The sequence below is a fragment of the Caloenas nicobarica genome, chromosome 14 (genome assembly GCF_036013445.1).
Source record: "Caloenas nicobarica isolate bCalNic1 chromosome 14, bCalNic1.hap1, whole genome shotgun sequence".
Classification (NCBI taxonomy): Eukaryota; Metazoa; Chordata; class Aves; order Columbiformes; family Columbidae; genus Caloenas; species Caloenas nicobarica.
In genome coordinates this window covers 15,086,969-15,112,411 of record NC_088258.1, presented here as the reverse complement: position 1 = coordinate 15,112,411, position 25,443 = coordinate 15,086,969, and the positions used below count along the sequence as shown (strand labels likewise).

General features: G+C 39.8%; 1 long non-coding RNA gene across 1 annotated transcript in view; it reads left to right on the top strand.

Moving 5' to 3' along the window:
• Window positions 1-25,124, top strand: part of LOC135994553 (uncharacterized) — a 38,349-nt gene extending 13,225 nt beyond the window's left edge. Inside the window, exons 3-4 of the long non-coding RNA XR_010607013.1 lie at window positions 19,597-19,707; window positions 24,987-25,124. This is a non-coding gene — a long non-coding RNA (uncharacterized LOC135994553). The remainder of the gene's footprint in view (window positions 1-19,596; window positions 19,708-24,986) is intronic.
• The last annotated feature ends 319 nt before the right edge of the window (window positions 25,125-25,443 follow it).

Here is a 25,443-nt window from a genome sequence, read left to right as displayed (position 1 = left end):
TGTCTCTCCAAGGGCTTGGGTTTAAAGAAAGGACTATATATCAGAAAGCTCAAGCCAGTAGCAAGAGACCACAATTCTAAATTGTGCTGCTAAGCTAAATTTTCCCGAAGATCTTCAATCAAATGTGACCAAGTTGTTCTCAATTTCCATATCAGATATTGATATCTAACTACTACAAGGAATTTCAAGGCTCAGTGGATTTCTGTTCAGGATAATATTTGATTAAGTATACTCTTGCATAGGGAATTCAGGAAACCTTTTCTAGCAGTGTCTAAAAGCCCTGGAGTTAAGTCTCAGTCAACTGTAAGGTTTTTCCCCTTAGAGAACAAGCCTGTATTAGGAATTGTTAGAAAAACTGTCAAAAACAGAGTTAAGGAAACAGCAGAACAGCAAATCAGACTCACAGTTAAACCTCCCTCTTCACTGGATCTGGCAGCACTATTTACAGGCTGCTCATTCTGTAAGATAAGGTGAGTAGTTAGCTTCATGCAGATTTGGGCCTAGACTATAGTTAGAAGATAACCTTTTTGAAGCAAAAAAATAATTGCGACAAATCGATAGATAGTGCTTTGTCCTTTTTGTGGACAGGGAGTGAACAGGCTGCTCTGGTGATAGGGGCCTCGGTTGGGAAGGTGTTTGACCCACGTGAGTGGCTGCGGATGAGGTAGCAGCTCTGTGTCGCTGCCAGCCTAATAGGTGATGGTGTTGGTTCCATTGCTCATCTGTTCTGGTCACATCTCCTTGGATTGCAATCAAAAATCTCACCCCAATCTGTGCAGGGGTCTGTTGGCATGGTCTGGTAACTTCTAGAAAGGCACTTCATTTGTTCCTTAGGCTGTTCCGTTTCTTTGCATTAGTTCCCATCTCTGCAGACCTGTATGTTCTGGCAGAAGCACTTTTGTTCCAGTGCAGGCTGGTTGTATTCCCTGGAATAAGCTGACTTTTTTTCCTTGCAAACAATTCTGGATGTGTCAGAAAAGTAAGAAAAGTGGAATCCTCGCCTGCACTGTTTTTAAATAAAACAGTGATTGTCACACTTTCAGGAGATTAACAGCAAGATTGCAAAAGCTCTTCACGTGTTCTGGTAACTGTCAAGATGAAATTTGCTAGTCCGTTTTTTAAAATGTGCGAATACAGATGGATTTACAGTGGAAGTAGCACCTGCTGCCTGACGTTAGCGGTGTGCGGCCGGGCCTGGTGCAGTTCCTGCGGTTGTGTCCAGCAGCCACACAGCGTTTGGTTGCTGCCACAAAACACGAAGGTTCACACTCAGGCTGTGTTAAAACCGAGCACACTCACTTCTTCCCAGCTAGCAGTGGAGTGGGCATCCTGCCTTCACACTAAAAACTGGCAGAGCAGTGAGTTTTGGCACCAGCTGGACAATACTTGGGCTCTGCATTCAAGCTCCCTTTCCCATATATATCGGCACACATTTCTACCATAATTAGTCAACTCTAGAATTAGACAGAATCCTGGTTTTGTAGCCAAATTAATGGATGCAAACATACGGATGGGCTATTTTTTTAGAATCGCCTTCGTATGTAGTTGTAAGAAGTTGAATTTTTCCTTCTCCTTTCCTCCAAACCTGTCCTTTCACTTAAGCAAAATTGAATCTACATTTGTATTTTGATTACATAATACATAGCCTGGTAAAAATAAATCCCACCACCTGTCTCTGGCTACACAGCAGCAGCCAGGGACAGAACGGTGGCCCACACTCTTCTGTCAGCCACTTTACTGTACTGAAAAGGCAAATTGGTAAATGGAAGTCATGTGAGGGTCTTCCAGTGAAGACCGCATTTGAAGATTTAAAGTTAGCAAATATAAACTTGTTTTTTCTTTCTTGTTGTTGTTGTCGTTGTTTTTCTTTTTCCCTTTCCTTAGCCAGAACCTTTGCTATGACTTTATGAGGTGATGGTGCCCACGCAAACAGTAGAAAGGATTCAAAGCTCATTTAACTGAGGAGCAGTGTGTTTTAACTTGCCCGGTTTTGCATGTTCCAGGTGCCATTCAGCAGAGCTTTGTTCAGGTAATGATACTTTGCCGTGATGCTTCTCCAGCCGTTGCCTGCACTGGCTGCGGGGCAGAGCCCGGGCAGATGGGGACAGGAGGAACGCTCCACAGGGCACAAGGGTTTTGTGAGGCTGTTGTACTTGGGTTAATATGTAGTTTTACCACACGTTGTGTACTCCCCTAAGTGCTGTCACTTCTGTTTTATAGTGGAAGTCAGAAAGGAGACAAAATAAGAATCATAGTATGGTTATATACTATTATAGTTTGCAAAGCCATTAAATAGGTGCTACACAGTTTCGGTGACAATTATCCCTTATTTATATTTCTTTATAGTGCATTTACCATATGCTACAATCGATCTCTAAATGTATTCCTGTACTGAATGTGGTTTTTTGCCCTTTTTAATTTCCCGGTAAATTCTGAAGTGACTTAATCATGCCAATGAACCTAAGCAGTTTTCATTCTTCATAGGTACTACATTTCCCCCTCCTCCCACCGTTTGCCTCGCCTTTCCTTTTTAATAGGCAGAGAACCCATAAAAAAAGAGAAAGAGCTGTAATTAGGACACCAAATTACTAGATACACTTAACAGAAGAATTAGAGATCAAGAACTTGGCACCTTAAGTCCATCTTGGCTCAGCTTTTTGGGTTGTTGCTGAATCAGTTTAGGGCATTATTTTAAAATTGGATCAGCAGCCCTATTATTATAAATGGAAACTTTTGTTAGGCACTTCAGTTGAGAGTCCTCCACAAAGACCCCACCTCTTCTGAAAAATACCTTGTATGATGCCTCCATTTTCTGCTGTTGATGTGTTCCTTATGATCAGTTTAGTATGTAACCTAAAGGAATCACATGAACCTTACCAGTGCGGAATTAATACATGTATGCAATGGGTGAATCATGGGCAAAGAATCAGTGAAAAGAGAGACTCCAAAGAGGTAACAACACAATGCCAAATAGTCAAGGTGGAGAAACACTGCGGCAGCATCATGTTCTTCAAGTAGCTTCAGAGTTTGCTGACGAATCTGGCATCTACTGTCTCGCGGGAAGGATCTTTGCGTTCTCTGCCGCTATTCTCTGGCTATTTCATTGAGAGTGCTCGTGAGCTCTAATCCTGCAGATATCCTGCCTTGTTAGTCAGGATGTGATAGATTTGGAGAAGAAACTCTCTAGCCCTCAACCACATTATGGGTAGACCTGCAGATGAGTAACTGTTGATCCAACCAATTAATTGACCTAGAAGACTAAAATATTTAAGTCCTGTTGAAAATGCTATTATAGAGAATGAATAAAAATAGCTTACCCTTCTTTGAATGGCAAAGTCAAGGAATGTTTGCTAGGCTAGATTAGGAACTTCCCAGTCTTTGCACAAGATGATTCCATTCTTTTGAGTGAATATTAAAACTGATGAATTGGCAGAAATTCTATCAGCAGTCCACTACTTATTTTTGGAAAATATTTTTATTCAAAACTATATTTAGCATTTGAAGAGTGTTGCCAGCATTTGCTTTGGGAAGTTGTGGTTGCAGCCACAGAAGCTGTTTCAGTGCGATTCATGTAGAATTGATCTTCGGAGGAAGAGAAATTTGCCACCTGAGGCTACCTTTGTTTCTCCTGTTCCACCTGCAGCTTTGGACGTCAGGACAAACTGCACAGAGCATTTCTGTAGCAATCCAAATTACTCAATAAAATGCACACAAAAGTGCAACAGCATATCCTTTTGGTGGTATTTTCATGGCAGACCAGAGAACATGGGTCTGGAAATGAGGCATATTTAGGAGGCTTTCTGAAAGTTAAATTACTAGCGATATAATCAAGGCTTCGAAATGGGATCTACTCCCTGCAGTAAGAAATTGCTGTGGGGAAGGTTAATATGACTAGAAAGACTTTTTTGGACTGGGCAGAGCCTGCAACAAACAGCAAGAAGACCTTTTTGGCAAAATAATGGAATTTTTTACACAGTGCTATTTTTTGTACTTGTCACTTCTATGCAAGCTAGTGAGGCAATATTACCTATATAGCTATAAAATTGTCTTCTGTTTCCTGTACTTAGTGTTCAGTGTTTGCAAATTGTCTGATCTGTACTGAAAAGACACAGGTGTTGCTGCATGCCTAATTATAGTATTTTTACCTGCCCTATTCCATCACTGCTCTCCAGAGCACAACACTTTATATGACAAATCAATTTGCAATTATGGTAAACATCTCTTCATCTTGTTTGGATGTTGTATAAATGAAGATAACCAAAGCTTTTTTCAAGCTATGAAATGGTAACTACAAGAAAAGTTACCTGCTCCTTTATTCATTATATTCAGATTTTGTTCAGGGACAGACTTTGTGTCTTTGCTAGGAAAATTCACATTTTTATTTATTAACCTTGTTTCTAGGAGAAGCTCATAATGTTTATCAGATTAGATAAAGTGCTGTCTCTCTAATATACTGAAAAACCCTCAAAGATACCTGTAGCCAAACAATAATTCACTGTGTATGTCTGGTGACTCTGGATATTTTTCCAGCCTTTGAGTTAGAACGAGATGTCTTTCTCTGCTGCTGCATTTCTTTTTTTGTGTATAAAGTCCAAATAAAACACACTGTTCTTCTGGGAGAGCTTACATTTTAATGCCAGATTAATTATTTATGCACCGTCACTTACAGAAATGGAGATGCCATATGTTCATATACTGAAGAGGAATGAATATTGGCTTTGAAACTTACACACAGAGGGATGCTGAAGAACAACAAATAGTGGATTAGAACCTGTAAACATTACTGTCTGAGATTAGGCATTTAATATATTAATATTTTTGTAGCTTCTGTTGAAAGAGGCCAGCTGCTGTGTGATTCACTTTAGTTCTTGAAGCAGAAACACAGAATTTACTATAAAATATAAGTTAATTAAATGTTTTAATTTACCCAGCTGAAAGATTAATACAATAAACAGTATGACTGTTAAGATGCTTTTCCTTCAAGTGTGACTAGAAGCAAAACCATGGGAGGGGTTTTTAGAAGAAAATGTTTCATTATCTGCATAGAAATAAAATGAAATACATACACAAGCCTGTGAAGTAGGCAGAGAAATGGTCATGGTATAATACAATGATATAATGTCACTGACATGGGAGTAAGAGTCCTGAAAAATATGGGCATGGCAGAGGCAAGTATGACGACAAATTGGGTATAGCTACAGATGTGGACGGTCTGCGGTTTCCTTAGTGCGATAAGACCACAGTCTTTATTTGGATTTACTGACTTACAGGTTTTCATATCTGAAAGTCCCATTTTATACATGGTTCAGTTTGTGATTCAGAAAGGTTAAGGGGTGGATAAATGATGCATATAAACAGAAGAGCTGCGTATATGACAGGACAAAAGATGTGTCCTGAAGTACCATTTCAAATGCTCGTAATAATCTTTACTATCAATGAGTCTTTTATGAAGGGTACTTCACCGGAACATGAACCTGCAGAAACACTGAGTGTGCCATTAACTTCAGAAACCAGGGTCAGGGCACGGACACGTGTTTCCCTGCTCCGCCTTCGTGCGACCTTGCACAACTCTGAAATATTTCATTACCCCAAAGACATTTGAGGTGCCAAACTGCCACGGAGTCCCATGGGGGTTTTGTTTCTGTGCCTTAGTCTGCAAAATGAAACTAATAATTGCTCCTCACTGTGTGGAAGACTGTGTACAACCTGACCCTTGCAAATATAGATGATGACAGGGTTTTTTTACATAATACATCTTAACACAAGATTCCAAGCTGCCACCTCCTTTAGCAGTGAGCTTGCTTCTGCTTTGTGCCAAGTGTTAGAGGTGTCCAAGCTTCGCTGTGGGAAGCTTCAGCTCTGTGCTGCAGCAGGAACTTGAAATAACTCAGCTATTTCCAGCTACCTCTGCATTTCACCAGTGTTTGAAGTGGTGACACACCCAGGAATGAAGAGGTTCAGCAGGAGAAGCTGTCCTAGGACCAAGCGTAGTGGAGTTCCCTTTGGGATCCACCAGTATCATGGTCAGGGAACTGTAAGAGGAGTTCCCACATCACTTATCACTTGTGATATATCTGCAGCTTTTGTGAATCTGTTTTCAAAACAAACCAAGTCATCTCTGCAACAGTGACGAGGTCTTGGTTTTAATCTTTAGGTGGAATTAAGCTACCGGATATGTGAGCACTCTTCATGACCCTTCGCATATAGTGGGAAACTAGCAAGTTGTTGCTGTCCTTATCCTGTGGCTTAAATTCTTTTTCGACACCCTGCCAGCCCTTCTCTCCAACTATTGCCCATACTTGCTTGGAGATTTGCTTGGATCCCTTTTCAGAAAACAGAGACAAAAAAGATGAGGATGTGAATTGCTTACAGGTAGCAGGAGATTCAAACTCCAGTGAACAGAACAAATTAAGTAAAGCCAGGTAAAGGATTCACTCTGGGGCCAATTTTGTTACTCATTTGGCCTGACTGGGTCTAGAGGGCCAGAGTGCATTTAGCGGTTTGGTTTTTTGTGTGTCACCAGAAAAATACCTGCATTTGTATGTGCTGCACCCTGGTTTAGGAATGTTTTTGGATTTATACCAAAATTAGTCAGCCTCTATTTGGATGTAAAAAGAGACAGATACCAATTCCTCGCTGATGGTTGCCACTCTTACAACAGTTAGTATATCTTTAAAACTCAGATAATAAATGCAAAGCTAGTTGTTGGATGCCATGTTTTTCAAAGAAAGACTGAAAGGAAGACAGAAATGCTATTGGTACACATAGATGAATAAAAAAGTTAAATAGGTTATAACTTTTAAAATTCCATCATTTTGCATTTAAAACCTGATTTTAGAGCCCCTGCGGTCAGTCAGCAATCCTAAATCTCCTTCTATAGTCTGGCTGTAGTGCCAGTAACAACATGCATTTTGGTTTAACCTTAATGGGAGAATCCTGCAATTTCCATGTTAAAGGTTCCGGGTGCATTCCTGCTGACCTCTCTGTCGCAGGCAGGGTTCATTATATATGGAAATGACTCACAGTCTTTCTGCTTTTTTGAGTGTTCTAAGTCTTAGATTTCTACCTAAAAGTATCTTGCAGAAGCACAATCTGTGGGGGTACTTTTGATCACTTGTAAACACAGATTACCAGAACACTTTCCCATTTAAAAAAAAATGTGTTAATGTGCTAAACTTAAAGTAGTTTTAGTTAAATGGCAACTTGGCTTTTAACAAGAGTTTAAGTACATTTTAATCAAACTATTTTGTTCTAATGAATTGCTAATCTCTCTACACGGAAAAGGTAATTGCTACAGGATCTCTAGACTGATTTTTCTGGGAAATGAGGCTGTAGCTGCATTATATTCTTTGCTATAGGAAGTGTTTAAAATACATAATGAATATCTCTTTATATACATATACCATGTGCTAGATTGTTCAGACTTTCATTTTGCTGAATTAGGCAAACAAGTTAACGACTGCTCTATGTGACTAAACATGAAGAGGTTCAAAAGCAGTGGCTTAAATAGTGAGAAATATGCGCATGTTTGTGTTTGGAATAAGAATGAGAGTGATGTCATGGTTGTCTGATGTGTGAAGAGTGAATTATAACTATGTGGCAACGAAGTCAGACTTTTCAACAATTTTTCACTGCTAGAACACATAAAATTAATGAATTATTCATTTGGGAAGATAATTTTCGGAGCTTTACAAAATAGTATATTTCTAATACCATCTGCATGTGAGCATGAAATGCATTAGTAATTAATATTACTGTTTCAAGAGATTAGATTAAAGTGTGTTATATTCATCAAGAGCCTTTGTTCATCATTCAATCCCCTGTTCTCTGGGGAGGAGGCAGCAAAATGACGGCAGGAAATGCCAGATGAGCAAAGCTGCTTGGCACTGTTTCTCATTACAATTTTATTAAGTACAGCACAGCAGAACTGTGTGACCAGAGGTACAATTCAACAAAGAGCTACTAGCACTAGCACTAGCTGGCTTCTTCTCTTTTTGAAGTGATTATTACAATAGGAGAGTAACTCTATTTCTTTTACTTCCCTCAGGAAAGCAGCAGGGAGAAACTTCCTAGATTTTGCTGAAGGAGTTTGGAGATAAACACGGTTATAAATCCAAAATGAGGGATTTTATAAAAGGAAACTGAAGTGTGAATGAATGTCATGGTCTGAAATATCCCGTTTTATAATGTCTCTCTTCGAGTGTGTCGTACTGAAAGCGGATCCCCCTTCGTCTGTGATACTGTCTGGTAGATATATGGGAGGTATCAGTATGTGACTCTCCGTAAATAGCCTTTTCAGTGTACATCATTACCGGGGAAAAGCAAATTCACTGCATATGCAAAACACACCATGGTCTAAGACTTTCCTGGGGGAACTGCATGTAAATTTTGGACCTCATAACTCACATTAAATTTAAAACATTTATGTCATAGTAGTCACCCAAAGAAGAAATTACACTGTACCTTTCTCATAGGAAGTGTAAATTTGGAGAACTTTATACCATTTCTGTGAAATTTCCAGGCAAGTTGTAGATAGAAAAAGATATAAGCACCAACTTGTTTTAAAAAAAAATGACAGCTAATTATTTTCGACATGTAAAATATATAATTTTAAAGAAGATGAATGTCCTTGGTTGTGCATATTAACTATGAAATTCAGCACAACTACTCAGGGGAGTTACTACTAGTGAAATGAATTGGGTATGTATCTGGAGCCAAACAGGGTATTAGTCTACACCTAGATTGTCCCAGGCTTCACTTAAAAATAATATAACTTACTAGTGGTAAAGGCAGTCATAAATGCGCGGTTGGTAAGCTACCTTACAAACCCCAAATACAGGGAAATCCATTGTTTTTTATGGAAAATATACTCAGATTTTAAGTTAAATGTTTTAGAAATTTCCATTTCAACAAGTCATTTTAGCTATTTAAGTGGAAAAAAAATACTTCAGGGTTCAAAGGGAGTTAAATTTGATATCTCAAGTATAAAGGTATAATGTGTGTAAAAAGTTACTATGAATTGGCATTGACCAGATCAGTACTGCAGCATGCTAAGCATTGTACAAATTACGCTGTAAATATAGTTCCTGCTCCAAAGAATTTATATACTACGGAGTGGCTGAATCTGAGAAAAGAAGGTGGTTAAATATATACACTTAGTTTGGACTGGCTGCGCAGGCAACTAGTGGGTAGCAGTGAGAAAAACCCAATTATTCACGTGAAGAGGAGGACAGGCAGAGAAGTTTGAATTTAAGGCTCCTGAACTGGCTTTTCTTCTTGGGCTTGGGAAGATGAAAAGGTTGCAGAACTGCCCGCAGTGGCCTTTTGGCATTTCCCCGGCTGGTCCCGACCCCTTAGCGTAGTTCTTGTGTCCCCGCGTCTCCCGTCAGAGGCGTTTCAGAGAAAAGCCAAAGCCCTGGCACCCCCGCGTACTCAATAAAGGCAGCGCTCTGGAAAGCGTTTTGAAAACCGCCAGTTCAAAGAGAGTCAGGAGGTTCAAAGCTGCAGAGTCATAAATTAATCATTTTTCATCCAGCACGAGTGCTGTGTTTTTACTGTGCTGCTTTTGATGTCGGCAGCCTGCCGTATCTGTGGGGCACAGCAGCACAGAAGTTCATTCCCCATGGTAGCAATCTGACAATATTCATTTGGAATCCTACGGCACATTTTAGAACGATACAAATTTCACAGCTAATTTGTGTTTCCATTTTGTTTGAACAACTGTGGTGAAAATAAAATGGTAAGTTGTATATCCCTTCCCTCCACAAAATACTGATCTTTGAGTTTCTTTCCTGTTTATATTAACATTTGCTTTCCTAATTCTGCAAGCACTCAGGCCTGTCACATTGCAGAAATCAAGGCATACATTTCCTATGGAGCCAATTACTTTCGATAAATTTAATCATTCTCTTTCAGTCTCTTTAGCAGCATGTGAGAGGGTTCAGTGTTATTTTCATGCTCTGTGTTAGAAACAGAGAAGAAAAATAACTTGCTTTCAGGAGGTAAAAAAGCAGCAATGGCGGGGATGATTTTATGTGTGCTTTTCTAATTGAGGTCAAGTAAGTGGAATCTGTGTCTGAAGTCATGCAGAACAGGGATGTGTTGTGGTTTAGAGTGACACTGCAGTGGGGTGGATTTCTAGAAGATCTGAGCACCTGAAGATCTCAGTGGCTGCCTGGGGAGCCGAGGGAGCTCAGCGACTCCAAAAATCAAGAGGGTTTGGGTCTGTAGGACCGCGTCAACAAGCTGTTCCATTCATATGAATGTGCACAATTATCCTATACTGAATGTTGTACACTACCTCCTGAATCTGAGTTGTGAGTTAGTAAATCTATATTTGAAGTCTCTGTTAGAATGTTATTTTTTTACAGAGTCAGGAAACAGAAGCCCAGCTGGCATGTGGTGTATCTAACAGAAGCAAGTTACCGTTCAGTGCGGGGCCGGCAGCTAAACAGCCAAACAGCCGCTGTCTCTCTCTCCTTCCCTGGGGAGAAAGTTACCTTGATTCAACCAAACCAGCACAAAGCACTAGACAATAGTGGTTATCTATTCATGAATAATGTGCATACCAAGAATTATTTATGTGTTTGACAAGTCTAATTTATTACAAAGAAAATTGAGATTTTATTTTTAATAACTCGGTATCGGTTTCAGACAATAAGCCAATGTGTGACTTGCCTGATCACCATGCCCCACATATAAACATTCTGAAAATAAAGTGACAAGCACTAAGCTTAAAAAAACTTTAATCTGTATCTGTGCTTTAAAAAGCTTCTGAGACCTGAAGTATACCTTCAGTTAAATAACAGTTGAGTGTTGGTTGAACCACATCAACGCTGATTAGGTTGTTACTGACGTCTTTAGACATGCTTGGCCATGGATATGAGATATTTTTGAGTTTTGAAACAGACAAAGGAGTTTGGGGTAGCAATTGCTGGATCCGGATCCTGGACTTTCAAAGTGTACTGGTTAGATGAGCTAGACAGGTGAACTGGAATTCCTTCTTCTCCATGTCAACATTGAAGACAGCCTTCCTAGAAGTGCTGGTGTCACTCTGAACAGTCTCCTGAGGCAAGAGATGTAACTTCATTTCCCTTTCAGGTTGTATATATCTAGCTAGCATAGTTTCAACTGATTAAAAAAAAAAAAAAAAAAGAAAATAAAAGGGCAAAGGCTGATAATCCTGCTTGGTAACTTACTTTCTAGATTACTGAGTCATAAAGGTTGGGAAAATACAGAACTATCAAAGAAGTGTATTTAAACAAGTTGTGTGTTCAGTTCTCTTGTATTGATAATCTCCTGTGTGGAGTTGGAAAAGAACTTGCTGCTGAAATCATCTTGCTTGATGGACACTGCAACATGCTAAGCTCTGTGAAATAAGTCTCCCTAAGGGGCTACAGTGGAGGACCATTGCAGCAAGTTAAAAACCAAACCCATCCATATTTAGTTTTCCATTCATTCTTTTTTAGGCAGAGGATTTTGCTCCTCATCTCCTGCCCATCGCTGCTCCCTCGGCCTGGCTAAGGACGAAGGGAGGGAACTGCTCCTTCATGTCTCTTCTTGCGCTCGAGGAAAGAATGTGTGTTGTCCTAAAGCAGAAAGATCATCCTCAAAGCAGTTTGTAGATTGTTTGTTAGATAGATATTTATAGATAAATGTTTGCAGAATATTATTTTTAATGCCAGTGGGACAACATCTCCATCTAATTTAATATCTTTTATAGCACAGCCTTAGGCAACACAATAGCCCAAAACACCTCCAATAAGCTTAGGATCTCTTTATATGTACACCTAAGGAGTTTTACTTAACATTGTTTCTCAACAATTCACGTGTGAAATATTTATCATCCTTATCTATAGTATGTCTCTACTCTTACCATGCTTTTTATATAATGAAGACTTTTCCAATGGGACCTATTGACTAATTTATCAAATTCCCATTGACTGAAAACCGATTTAAAGGGAGGGAAGGAAATTCTTCAAAGGGTTGCAGAGATTTCACTTTCTTTGATTACACAAGAAAGGATCTGGGATCAGGGTGGTATCTGAGGGGATGGAGGGGCTACAATACAAGGCATTCCTTAGTTAATGTGCAGATGTATTCCTTGTCAGTATGCACACTCGCCATTCCAAACTTCTAGCAGAAACAAAAAGCAAGCTGGTGGCAGTTTTTATCATTGACTCTCCTTCATTTTTTTGTTTTTAGAAAGACCTATACAATTCTTGCCTAAATAGGCAATCTGTCGTAAGTGAAAATATAGATGGTTCTGAAATGCGTGGTATTAGATACATGGGACTCAGTGTCCTGCTTCTGTGTGAGGCTTCTCTTATTGTTTTGCAATCTGCGGCCTCATTTTCAGGACAATGTTTTCGAATAACCCAGTCCAGATAGTGCAACCATGCGAGGAGACTATCTTCCATAAGTAAGGGGATTTTTTCTTGCTGCTTTATGTCTACTACATAACAAAATTACAGATTTTAGAAAATTTGTGATGTTTGGACTTGGTCTAGTTTGAATGCCTGTTCAGATGAAGCAGTGTCACAGCAGGGCAGCTTCTAAGGGCCGTTCAAATGCTCACTATTTGCTGCCAGTTTCCCAGGCAATGAAGCAACAGGGACCACACGAGTTCATCTGTTGTAACAAGGGACTGTCCTTGCGGATTGCTGGCCCAGCCGGTTTGCACTGTGGGGATATCCCAGAGCCCTGAACCTCCAGACAAATACGTGTTCCTGGAGTCACAGCAGACTAATTGGCGGTCCAAAGAATGGTTTGTGTTAATTTTGGTGACAGGTCAGAGATACATGTTGTCATTATCACATTACTGTGAACTTCATTCATTGGCAGATTTGGTGGTTCAAGTACAGAAATTTCTACCTATTTAGTTTCAGAATGAAAAAAATCACTGTAACAAATATTTTAAACCTTCTCCTATAAATGCAGAGAAAGTAACAATGGGTAAGAAGTTTGAAATGGGACGTATGAAGTGAGGTTTTCATGTTAGCAACATCTTTCTTAATGACCTCATAATATCCCACTTTAACAATGTCTTTCTTCAGCTAGAAAAAAAAATTACAGGTTTTTTAAGTAAAACCTACTCTTTGACATGTTTTCAGATGCAGTTAAACAAGATAATAATTGTCCTCTTACATGGGAGAAAAGAATTTCCTTGAAATGGACTGCTTTTCTGGAGATGAAACATATGGGAAAAGCAGAGCAAAGGCTGAAAACATAGTTTGTTTCTGCTATGTTTATGAGGGTTAGGGTCTTTATATTTTAAATTTGCACTCTGGCTGCTGGAAGAAAGCAAGAACAGCACACAGTTTGGCCTGACTAAGCTGGACCATGAAAAGTAAAAACGGAGCAAGGGGAAAATGGCATGTTAGAGTTGGACAGAATGGGGATACAGATCCTGCATTCCAGATGATGTTTGGAGTGTAGCCAAAGCTGATAGAGGTGAGAATTTTATATGGACCATCCTACAGGGGTTAGTCCCTAAAAATGTCATGGCGGACACCGATGTCCAGAAACAATAGGAAATATTTTGTGTTTATACATTTTGGTCCTTTTAATACATCTGTTTCCAGGTGTCCAGCTGGCCATAGCAGCGTGAGATTATGTTGCTTTCTTTTTTTCTGAATAGGTCAGTGGTTGGAATAGAACTTTATTTTATTTTATTCTCACTTCGGGTGTGGCTTCCAGATTTTTTGGTGCCTTGATGCTAGGCCTGGATTTCTCTTTCTTCTCAGTACTGGGCAAGTGCACTTGGAAGTTTCAAGTGCCCTCATTTAGTCAAGTTTCTGTAATTTGTGGAATTTGCAAGGTCTTTACTTCTTTTCTAGCCTGCTAGTAAAACATGTTGATACACAGACTTTTCTCTACATAATTTTGGGTTGCATAAAATAATTTGTTATTAGAGCATCCTCAGCTACCTGTAAATGTAACAGACAATCAGTGAGTTGAACTATTTGCCAGATATAAAGCCAAGACTATTTACCCTTTAGGCAGCAGGATGCAATTGAGCTCTTTGTGGAAAGCACTTGCAGTTCGCCCTGAGCTCTGTGTGTGCTCCCTTTAATGCTCACGAGGGCTCAGAACCAGCTGCTTTGCCAATGCAACGCAGAGTGTTTTGCGGCGTTCCTGACGCGTAAAAAGTTGTCTCGCTCTTCTGCCTTGGGGATTAATGATCTGGTGCATGGGGATACTGCGGGGACTAGTTAATGATTAAAAAACCCCCCAGCTTTTGAAGAAGTAGAGAACAGCATTTCATTTACTAGCTTTTTCCTTTCCACTTATTTTTAAGTCTGTTTCATGCTAATTTGATATTACTTTCCTTTTCATTCCTCTTTTCCATGGCTTGTTTTTCCCTCTCTACACAACTGATACTGTTTCAATGCCATCTTGGAGACTTCTGCTTTTGTGACTCACCTGTGAACTAATGTGAAATGGGGTTAAAATAAAATTTGTGCTATATTCATAAGTAATACCAAGAAAAGGAGACTGTATTTCCTAAGTCTGAGGTATATTTTTATAGGTAGGTGAGTTATAAAACCTCTAAAATAGGAGGCTGTTAGAATAGAAATGCTGACATATATGTTACTGGAATGACCTGACTGGAAGGAACCGAACCTAAAGTTCTCTGAAAATAAAGAGTTTAAGTATTGCTACAATAACACAATACTGGTATTTTCATTTTAAATGTTAGAAGTTGAGCAGCTGGATTTACTTGATTTTCTCTAGACTGTTCTGTGCTCAGCTCTACAAGTCTCTTAACCCCTGACTGCCTGCGATGACCCACGGCTGCCTTGGATAACCGCAGCCCTAAATGGCACTGGGAAGAGACTGCATGGCATTAAATTCAGCACACAAGTTGCTGCTTCTTACATTAAAGCAAGCAGTTCTATTTTCTATCAAGTGAAGAAATTTACACGCAGGAACAGAAAAATGGGGATCTGCCAGCTTCTCGGAAGAGAGGAGGCACCCACCTACCTCTCCCTGCATCTTTCAGCAGCTGGTACCTTCTGAGGATGGCCTGGCAGCCCTGACTGTTCATCTCTGTATTTTGGCACTAATCAGACCAACTGGGTTTGCTTATATCCCAAGGTTGTCCAGAAGCTGGTTGTACAGCTTCATAAATCCAAATTATAGTTACACTTAAAAAGGCCATTTATTTTAAGGAAATACCAAGGCCCTCATCTTCTACTCTTATTACCTGCATTGGTAATTACACAGAGTAGTGGATGTAACTAGGTTAAAAATAGTAGTTGTCTGCTGATGTTTCCAGAAATGTGTAAGATGTCTGTTCTGTGTTGGATCAACAGTGTGCAGTGACCAGACAATCTCCTGCCCCTGGAGCGTAGTCCAGCGCCTGATTCTGCACTTGGAAGAAACTGCTCAAACAGGAATTCAGTTCATGTCAAATAAATTGATAACAGCGTGAGGATCATCATACTCAGAGTTCCCTTTTGAAGAAGGGCCTGAAATATTGCCGCAGGCAGAGAGGGAGGGACTCTGACAACTCCTAAGGAAGGATTAGCATTCCCTTTCCTGCATCTGAGTCAGCCTTCGCTGACTTGCCCTTTTATTCTTTAGTATTTGCTTTTGCATTTTCATTGATGTTGAGCCCTCAGTGGGCAGAGACAGTGATTAAATTCTTCGCAAGGCTCTGAAGTGGGATATGGCAGTTGAAGGATGATAATTCAGTGAATGACTGTGCAATTCAGCCAGACAAGGGGCAGTGGGGCTGTGTGGCACCATACCCCAGAATGTCATCACAGCCTTCCACAATGAACAGGGCTGGAGGTTTCAGTCCTTTATGGGTGATGCAGATGTCCCGATGGTTTTGATGCCTGTCAGATTTCATTTCCTATTCACAGAAAAATGCCAAACTATGCCAAAATGATTAAGCTCACTAAGGTAATGTAAACTGCAAGAGTTTCAAATGACTGGGCTGACAATCCAAGGAAGGGACAGTTCAAGGAGAGGCATTTCCATCCTTTATATATTGTAATAAGTTGTAAAGGCCGAAAAGGCTTGCTAGCCTGGGATATGAAAGCTAAGCATTTAAAAAAGTGAAAACCAAACCTCTTCATTGTTAAATTCACCAGACAGACAGTGGCTCCGCTCATCAGCTGGGTTGATGACACACGTTTTTCGCTGCAGGCTGCTGACAAGCAACCCCGCTGACTCCCCCAGTCAGGTTATACCGGCTGTGCGGGAGGCCAGCGGCAATTATTGCTCGTTGCACTGCTGCTTTTCTTTTGGGCCAAGATGAGCTATGGATTCTCACCACTATTTCTAGTGATGGTTTAATGCCCTGTCTCGCATGAAGCTGATTTTTAGTGCTCTCTACCCTGCAAGAGCTTTCAGTTCCATGAGGAGCCTGAGGAGAGCTTTGTGAGGGGAAATCTTGGTGGTTTTGTGTTTTGTGATGGAATTCTGAATGATGTGACAGCACTTTGTACAGATGGGCAAGAATGGGGCATTTCAGCTCCAGCTTCTTCAGTGCAAAGGTAATGGTTGAAGAATTGAATGTGTGTCTGAAGGGAAATATTCAGTAAAAAGCTGTGTAGTGTTCACTATTTTCAAGTGGTAAATGGGGACTAACAAACCCTGCCCAAACCCTTCTGATGGGCCAGCCTTCCACATCTTCCTGCTTTAATCTCCTATACCCATCTAGTAACCTCTCTAGTAATGAGAAGAATTCTTTCTATTCTTGTTTCCTGGCACATAAACACCTGCAGTTGCCACCTTCTAATCATTTTGTGTACTTGGGCATTCTGATTATGAAAGGCAAGACAGAATTTCTTGACAATCACTGGCCAGTCTATATGAGTGAGACATTCGTATGGTCACTGTGCTATAGCCCTACTTTAGCTTCCACCTTTCACTGACCAGAAGTAAGCGGTTATCCAGACCCTTGCAATGTCAAGTGCTTAGTCTTGCAGAAAACCAAAATAAAAACTAATGTCATAAAAAGCTGGAAAAGGGAGAGAAATTCACGAGCAATAACAACCTTCTCTCTAAGCCAAGGGAGAGGAAGGTGGCGTCATTCACTTGGGTCACTGTGCACATAGTGACATTTTCAGAATGATTATTGAGAGCACAAGGTGTGAGGAGTTTTCATACAGCTACCTTCAGAGTCATACAGTTTATTTTGAACTGGTATAAAGAAAAATGCTGCAGAATTGGCTTCAAGTTGAAATCAAATTAGTGCCTTCTAGCCAGGAATTTCCGTGGCTAATGAAGCGGCTGCCCATACAGCATCCTGTGAGTGTGCAAGATGCAACTCCTTCACTTAGGAGGATATTGAAGGTAACTAAACTATAACCAGAAAAGCAGCACCACATTACAGTGGGCATTAATTCCCATACTTGTCAATAATGTCAGCAAAGGATGTAAAGACTAAATAGACAGAGAGACTAAACCACACTCCTGAGGCTGGTCTAACCAGAGACAGCTGAGACAGTCCCTGTGCAAATGCAGGGTGTGCAATGCTTGTGTGCCTGGGTGGTGTGTGCATAGGACTGTCACTGTAAATCCACCTTTCGTGTCATAACCTTATCTCTGTTTTCCCAGTAAAAAGAATTCAGCTTCGGTTCACTTGTGTAAATGGTAAAAATCAAGACATCTGTCACAGCAGTTTAAGAACGTATAAACACATGCGAATGGAAAGCATCTAAGAGGCAACAGAGCTGCAGAAGAGGAAGATGTGTCTGTAGTCTATGGTCTATCACTGGCCAAGTGAATAAACAATAAGAAGCATATAAAAGAACATCATAAACCAAACAGAGGAGTTGATTCCTTTGCTCCATAACAGACACACAACCAGATTCATGCAGGTTGTAAGGCAGCTTGGAAGGTCTCTAGTCCCACCCACCTCTGAAAGCTAGGCTTATTTCAAGATGCGAGCAGATTGCTCAAGGCCTTGTCCCATTGAGTTTTCAATATCTTCCATGCTGGAGATTGCATGGCCTCAGTTAGCAATCTGTTCCAGTGTTTCACCCTCACTGTGAAGAATTTTTTAATGATTTAACAGAAATTTTCCTTGCTGCAACTTTTGACTGTTGATTCTTGTGTATCTGTTGTTTTCAGGCACTGTCACAGCTGCATGAAGTGCCTGACCTCAGCCGAATGTCAGAGCTCCATACTTAGCCCTGTGCAAGCAAGCAGCCTATCTCCAGTTAGTATATCCACTGCAAACCCTTACATTTTAATTATTCTTTCTTATGTTCCTTCAGAAGAATGCAGAACAGCAAGGAATAATGGATTCAATAGGTTTCCAGAAGTCTGCTAATTATTTTCAAGGAGTGGGTATTGAAGTTATTGTTTTGACAGATGTTTCCTTGTTTTGTCCTAGACTAACCATTTGATTGCTGATTTTAAAAGATCCTCAAGTTAATAGCATGCTGACAAGCTCAAGGGAGAAAGCGAGCATCGTGCTTTCTTTTCCTTTGTGCAGGAAATGAGTCAAGGTTGAAACACGGGCAGTTCAATACGGCACATGTTCTGTCTGTAAATATTGCTGCCTATTACTCTGCCTCTTTTGCATGCTCGTGTAAAAGGCCCCAGCAAGCCACGTGTATACAAACACATTTTCAATAACTCTGTATTTATTACTAAGCATTTAACTGTTTTGGCTCCCTTTTTGGAACTGAAATACACATTTATGTGCATAATTTATAGATTTGAACAAGAGTTCAAACACCATCAGCTGTTTCTAGACTTAGTCCTAAAGGCAGGAGGAGAAACTGGTTTGAGATTCTGTTCAAAATCGGATCTTGTTTAACCTAATATTAATTTCTTCTGTACAAAGAGGTAATAACAGGGTTATTCTGTCCCACTGAATAGTGTATCAGAAGTTGCACATACGGCTTTTTTCACTATACTCTTTCTCAATAGTCTGAGGTTTACTAATTTCTTTAGTTTAGAGAAAGACCTTATGAATGTGAAAAATAATGAGAAAACGGTTATAGTGTTATGAAGGCTGTGAAAGTTTTAAGTTGCATGAAATGGATTTTATGCTTTTGTTTGCACTTGACAAGTACTTCGGCTGTCTTATTACAGCAATGTCTTTTGTTTCAAAATTACCTCTATATTATGTACATAAGGCTTTAATTACATACAGGATTACTGGAACTGGTTGAATTGTTTTTGTGAAGATGTTGAGGAAAAAAATATTGTGTTTTGAATTAAAAAGGTAGATTTTGTTTAGAAGGAAAAAAAAGATGATTTTTAAAAACAGATAATGTGCATCAAGAAACTGTTTCTGAAGATGAACAAGTCTTTGTTTTGGAGAGAGAATGTGACTGTCCCCAGCTGGTGCACATTCACCAACCAACAGTACCGGTGCTTGGGATTTGCTGGTTTTCTGGTGGCTTCAGAAGGTGCAGACGTGAGCCCTGGGTGCTCTACAGACACACTTGTGGCTGCCCCCAACTTCTTCTTGAAGGCAGGAGACAGCAGAGGGTGACCAGGAAAGAAAGATCAACATCATAGGCAGCGATCTGAATGCAATGGCAGCGACTATATAGATCAATTGCCTGTTTTTTAAAGATGTGGTAGAATTTTAAGTAAATTTTTGATGATATTCCATTGCAGAATTTTGTATGAATCCTTCCTGCTCACAATGGACAAAGGAAACCACCAGGCTGCAGAGGTGACCAGAGAAGCTTGCTGAACAACTGAATATGAACAATCGGCAGATCAGAGGTAGGATCATATAGTCTGAGAATATGAGTTGAAAATAAGGTCGGGGTAGAAGAGCAAAGGTTTTGGAGAATGAAGATCCAGTGCAGGAAGGAGAACCAGTGGAGGGAATCACGTGGTAGAAGTTGCAGACCAGAAAAGGATCTTTGAAGCAGTTTTTGACTGAAGAGATTAAAAACTACCAGAGTAAAAAGTGTTGTTGAAGGAAGTCAATAGTATGAAGATGCTGAGGTAGCAGTTTTAATTATACCCCTAATGTATTAAAGGGAAAAACAGAAGTAAAATAAAACTCAGTAAATAAACCAGGAAAAGTCTAGAATGTATTAAGATCACTGTGCATGGGAAGTTTTTGTAGTGCTTGTGTGCAAGGAGCCCAGCAAAGAAAGTAGGAGAAATGAAAACACTTGGACTGAGGTGATTTCAATGTCATGGGCTTAGCAGGAGAAGCTGAATAAATAGTCAGATGAGCTGCACATCAGTATAACACAGAGAAACTGTGGAAGCTCCTGTAGCAACAGCATAACTGCTAGGAGCAATTTAAAATGAAATTGATTGCACAGAAAAAAATCAATGTGCACAAGTCAGTCCCAAAAAGGGCTGAGTTGTTAGAGGGAAAAATCTACACATTTCTCTAGACCTCATAAATCAGTTTCATTCTTTTATCGATACATATAAAATATTCTGAAGTTTCCCTTGGGGCTGTAACAGAGCTACTGAAGGGAATCAAGGCAGCGTCTGGGCTTGAGTGTCCAAGTGGTACTGGTGGTGTATAGGGAGTGTGGAGAAAAACTTGTTTACCAGCGTTTCATCTCCCTTTCCATTACCTTTTTTTTCCCCAGGAGGTAAGTCAATTTAAGCTTGACCTTTCTTCTCCATGGCCAGTGCCAGCCAGTTCAACGCAGGGCTGGGGGTGCCTTGGTAATCTGCTGAATGATAGCCAGCGATCTGATTGATTTAACAAGTACCCACATGAGTTACTTCTAACAAAAAAGAAAGGATGACTGATACAAAAGCATTCACTACTGACAAATACGATATTCTCTTTGAAGCCGGATTTCCTCTGGATTTGAGATTCATCAATGCCTTATCTATTTTTGCTGAGCCAGCTGGATTCAGTTTGTCATGATCAAAGCTCTCTCGTGTACAAGAGAATGAAAAAATAATACAGAAAAGCAAACAAACACTTTTTCTTTCCACAAAACTACTCTGCATATCTTTTGTTTAGTGTATCCTTCAAAAATGCTTATATGCTTTTTTCATTCCCCTATGTAGACTTTTTATAGTGAAAGACTTTTCTGTCTTCATTAAAATAACAGCAAAAGTTCTTTGTTTGTTTTTGGTTTTGTTTTGGTTTTGGTTTTTAAAGAAGTCTGCAGGTGGAGCTGATTGCTGATTTGCCCTAGGAAAAGCAGATGCTTTGCAATGTGTGCACTGTCATCAGAAAGGCAGAAATTTATAGAAGTATGAAATTATGACCAGGAAAGTCTTGGCTAGAAAAATACAATAGGTCTCAGAGTATCTTGGTGTTAGTTCTGGTCTGAGTCTTCTAAGAAATTAGGATTTCTCTGGACATGTTTCTACATCAAAGTATGATAATGAGAGGTCTAGTGCTGCATTTGCTGTATTAATTCTTTTCACAAAATTCCACAAAAGGAAAGTATTATCAAGAAGATTTGAGGCTGGATTAACTAGATTAGATCCTATTTAAATCCACTTGAAAAACTTTTGGTAAGCACAAGTACTCTTGAAGTTCAGAAGTTTTAGTGAACACTAGATAACTTTACTCCTCTGTGTAACAGGGAAAAAGAAAAGTGGCAAGACAGATAATTGACATTTATTTGAAAATACTATGACTCTTGTAAAGTATCTGTTTTTACTGAAGCAAACAGGAGATACAGATTTTCGTCATAAAGCAAACTTTTGTCTCATGTGTGTGCACCAGTATTAACTACAGACAGTTTACTTCAGCACTTGTTAGTACCACGCTTTTCAGTTCAGCTAAACTGTAACCCAGTCGTGGCTTCAGCAACACCGAAGAGGAATCTGGCTGCACTTCAGAAGCCCTCAAAGAATAATCTGTCTGGATCTGCTAAGGCAACCTGTCTGGAGTCAATCTTAATCAGGCAATGGCTGAGTCTTTATGAACATACTTTAACTGATATAATCGATGGTATGTATGAGTAGCTAGGAGGAGATAGGACAGGAGATAGAAGTAATGTTCTTCATTTCTGCACAAGGAGCTGGTGATGTTCTGACGGCACAGGGAGTCTGAGCCTTGGCACTGCAGGAGTGGCCAGTTAGGACAAATAGTGAAGTACGCTGGGGAGAGAGAACAGAGGTTATTTGGAGAGTAGGAGATTTCCTCAGGAATTAAAAAATAACAGGCAATAAAGTTTGCTTCTGGGATCTAAGCCATGAGCTTTGAAAGCATGCAATTCACCAAAAAAAAAGCAGGACTGTATTAGCAGGGGGGGAACATTAGAACTAGAACATTATAATCTTTCCTTGAGGCCTGAAATAAAAGTGAAAGTAGGTCGCTTCTCTTTATTTGGATGGCTACTAGTTTGTACATTATCTGATCAAATTATTCTCTTATTCAATATTTCCGTAACGTATGACCTAAGTGGGACTTGTTCACGGACATCTGTCAAAAAAATGACTTCTGATGCATCAATGGGATGTTTTAACTTAACTCTCTCAGAGGTGACTCGAATGGCAGGGACACCCGGGTGGGTGCTGCGGGAGCTCTCGGCTGGCACTGGGCAGAACAGGTTTGCTGAGCCTGTCCCCAACACAACCTGTGTGTGCTCATCCACGGGTTTAGTTTAAATCAGGTTGTCCATCGCTGCTCACCTTCTCTGGAGTCGTCATGAGGTTTTAATAAACCAGTGTGTTTGTTTACACAGCAATTAGAAACATGCAAAGTGCTCTATTAAATATACTAGCATGTTTATTTTCAAACTTTCAGATGAAAAGCACAAAACAGAGGTTTACTGGTTTTGTCTTTCAGTCCACTGATGTAACAGAAGCATGAAATGTGAAAGGCCTATTCCTACTGCTTCATCAGTAATTTCAATAAACATGTGGCCGATGTTCCTTCTCTATGTTACAAATATCTTGAAACTCAAGTGCTGACTTCATAGGCATCATGAGGAGACATACTGTCATGATCACATCATGTAAAATGTGAATAATCAAAATTATTCTGAGCTCCAAAACACTCTTATTCCTTAATGGCCAGCAGGTCTGAATAAATGCATTATATTGGTTAGCTCTTTGTTATTATAATTCTGCCTGCAGGAATTAAAAACCAGGTGACTGGAGGAAAAATGCCATCCAAATAGTTGTGAAAATTGTTCAGTCCTCAGTGGAGTGGATTTATATTTGTAAAATATTCCACTTCAGAATGCATCATTTTATTTGTTTTTAAGCAAATGAAATTTCAGTTTTGTTAGACTACTTGCTGGAAGAAGGGAACTAGATGGGACTTGGAATCCAATATTTATTGAGCTGTGTTGTTCTCCTGTGCTTTTTGGTTGTATTCCATCTACCCTACACTGAGATGGTAGGTCAGACTATATTGGCTCCACCAATAGATATTGTGTTACATAGAGCTTCATGCACTCAATCAATAGAGAGATTTTTAATTAAAACACTCTGTAGTGACTTGCTGGCCCCTGAAAGTTTGTACGTAATTAAAGATAAACTAGTAAATTTTTTTTTTTGTCAAGCAAGTGTTTTTTACTTCTGTGTTTTAGATGATATAATAATGACTTTACTTTTTTGAACACCAGATGTGAAAGATGAGCTATTTTTTTCCTTTTCTATCTTTTCCATATAATGTTTAATTCTAAATGTTGATATTGTATTGAGAAGTCCAGCCGAATAAGAACTTGTATTAGATCTAAAATTCTGTAATCTCCAGAAAAGGAACTACTTGGTTCCTAATGCTGAGATTTACCTCTACTGTCATGTTATCCTTCAGTTCTAAAGATTTACTTTGCCTGGACAAGGCTTTGCAGCCTCAACAGATGTTGATATTTTCACATAAAATTATTCATTTGCATTTTTAGGGAGCATCTACACCTAGGTTTAATATCTAATTTTACACCTTTGGAAGGAGGACTCTCTCCTGATGATAAGTATCTAAAATACTGTACTAGAGCTGACAAATCAGTTGCAAAGTATAGCTCTCAGTCGTTCATGTCAGATCAGAACTGCAAGCACAACTGGCATTAATGTGAGGCAGGAGCAGATCTGAAATGTGATTAATGAGTCTGTGACTGAAGACAGTCATCACTGCCTTTAAACCTGGTGCAGGGGAGAGAGGGAGGGGAAGGAACGACATGGAATCCACTGCAGACATGTCCACGTGACACACGAAGAATTCTGCCTTTGCCATGGGATTCCTGGAAAAGCCCCTGGATTGCTGTGAATTTGGGCTCTGCAAGTGTAAAGGAATTAGCTTTGCTGCAGAATGCATTGCTTGCCAGACCAACCTTAAAATATCCACTGAAAACAAACGAAAAACCCACCTAAAATGTAGGTGTGAAGGAGTAAAAGATTTAATTTTCTTAATTTATCTACAGAACATTTTTGAGCCTGCTGTATGTCACTTTAGCCTTTCAAGGGCTGTGATAAAAAAGCTATTTTTATTCTCTTCCCTCTCCTCATCCACTGCTTAAAATATCCCGGCCAGCAGAAGGGATTTGCATTTTCTGCTCCATAGAACTTGATAAGACCGTGTTCAGGCTGTGGAAGGTGCCCAGAACTTGCCTGGTCCTGCTTTGTGCAGGAATCACAAGTTTAGCACCAGAGGGGATTAGGCAGTAGAATCAGTATGTTTGTTCTATTTTTGCCATGCTACAAAGAAGTCTAGAGTCTCTTAAACCAAGGAAAAAGTTTGAAATGTATTTTTGGTACCATCACTGCGTAGTTGCCTTTCTGTGGAAAATACCATCAGCCCTGCACTGTGCTTTCCAGTCAGTGCCTGAAGGGACAGTGTCTTCATCTGTGCCTTTCTATTTATGGCGTGACCAGGATAATTAATGCTTTTAAACAACTTGCCAATTTGTTCCTAAAGGTCACAAAAGATCTGCTCAGCTTGTTGAAGCTTCATTTATGCGGTCTGATTTTTCCAGATGTGGGAGGAAAATTAAAAATTAAGTTCGCTGTGTCATATCTACAGCAAAAGCACTTTTGTGTAGATTTTCAGCATTTTTCCATTAAGAAAATTTTAAAAGTATATCTTCATTTAAATGAGGTCTCTGTTAACTTGACAGATCATGACACCTGTCATGGTGCTTCTAGTCCAAATGCTCCCCAGCTGGAGACTTGCCAAGGGAGGTGCAGAATGGGCCTTGGCTTTGAATCCCTGTGGAAAACCAGCTGAAGTATGTGGAGGCTGTTTTGGGACACGGTGTAACCAGGAGGCCTGGAGAACAGGTAAATACACACCCTGCGTTTGAAGAGCTTTAGTCTCCCATCTAACTGTCCAAGATCAGTGTGAAGCTAGGCTGAACTGTGGATTTCAGACAAAACTTTTATTAATTATGAGTTGATATCAAAAGTGCTGCTGCACTATGGCATCAAATTGTTTGAGACTTGCAAGATTTTTGCATCCAAACTGTCAGAGCCGGGTTATTGTTCATAAGGTATAAATATGAACCATCTTGAAACAGGTGCATTGGTATAAACTTCTCAGCTACTGTGAAGAAACACAGCTCATTTAATATAAGA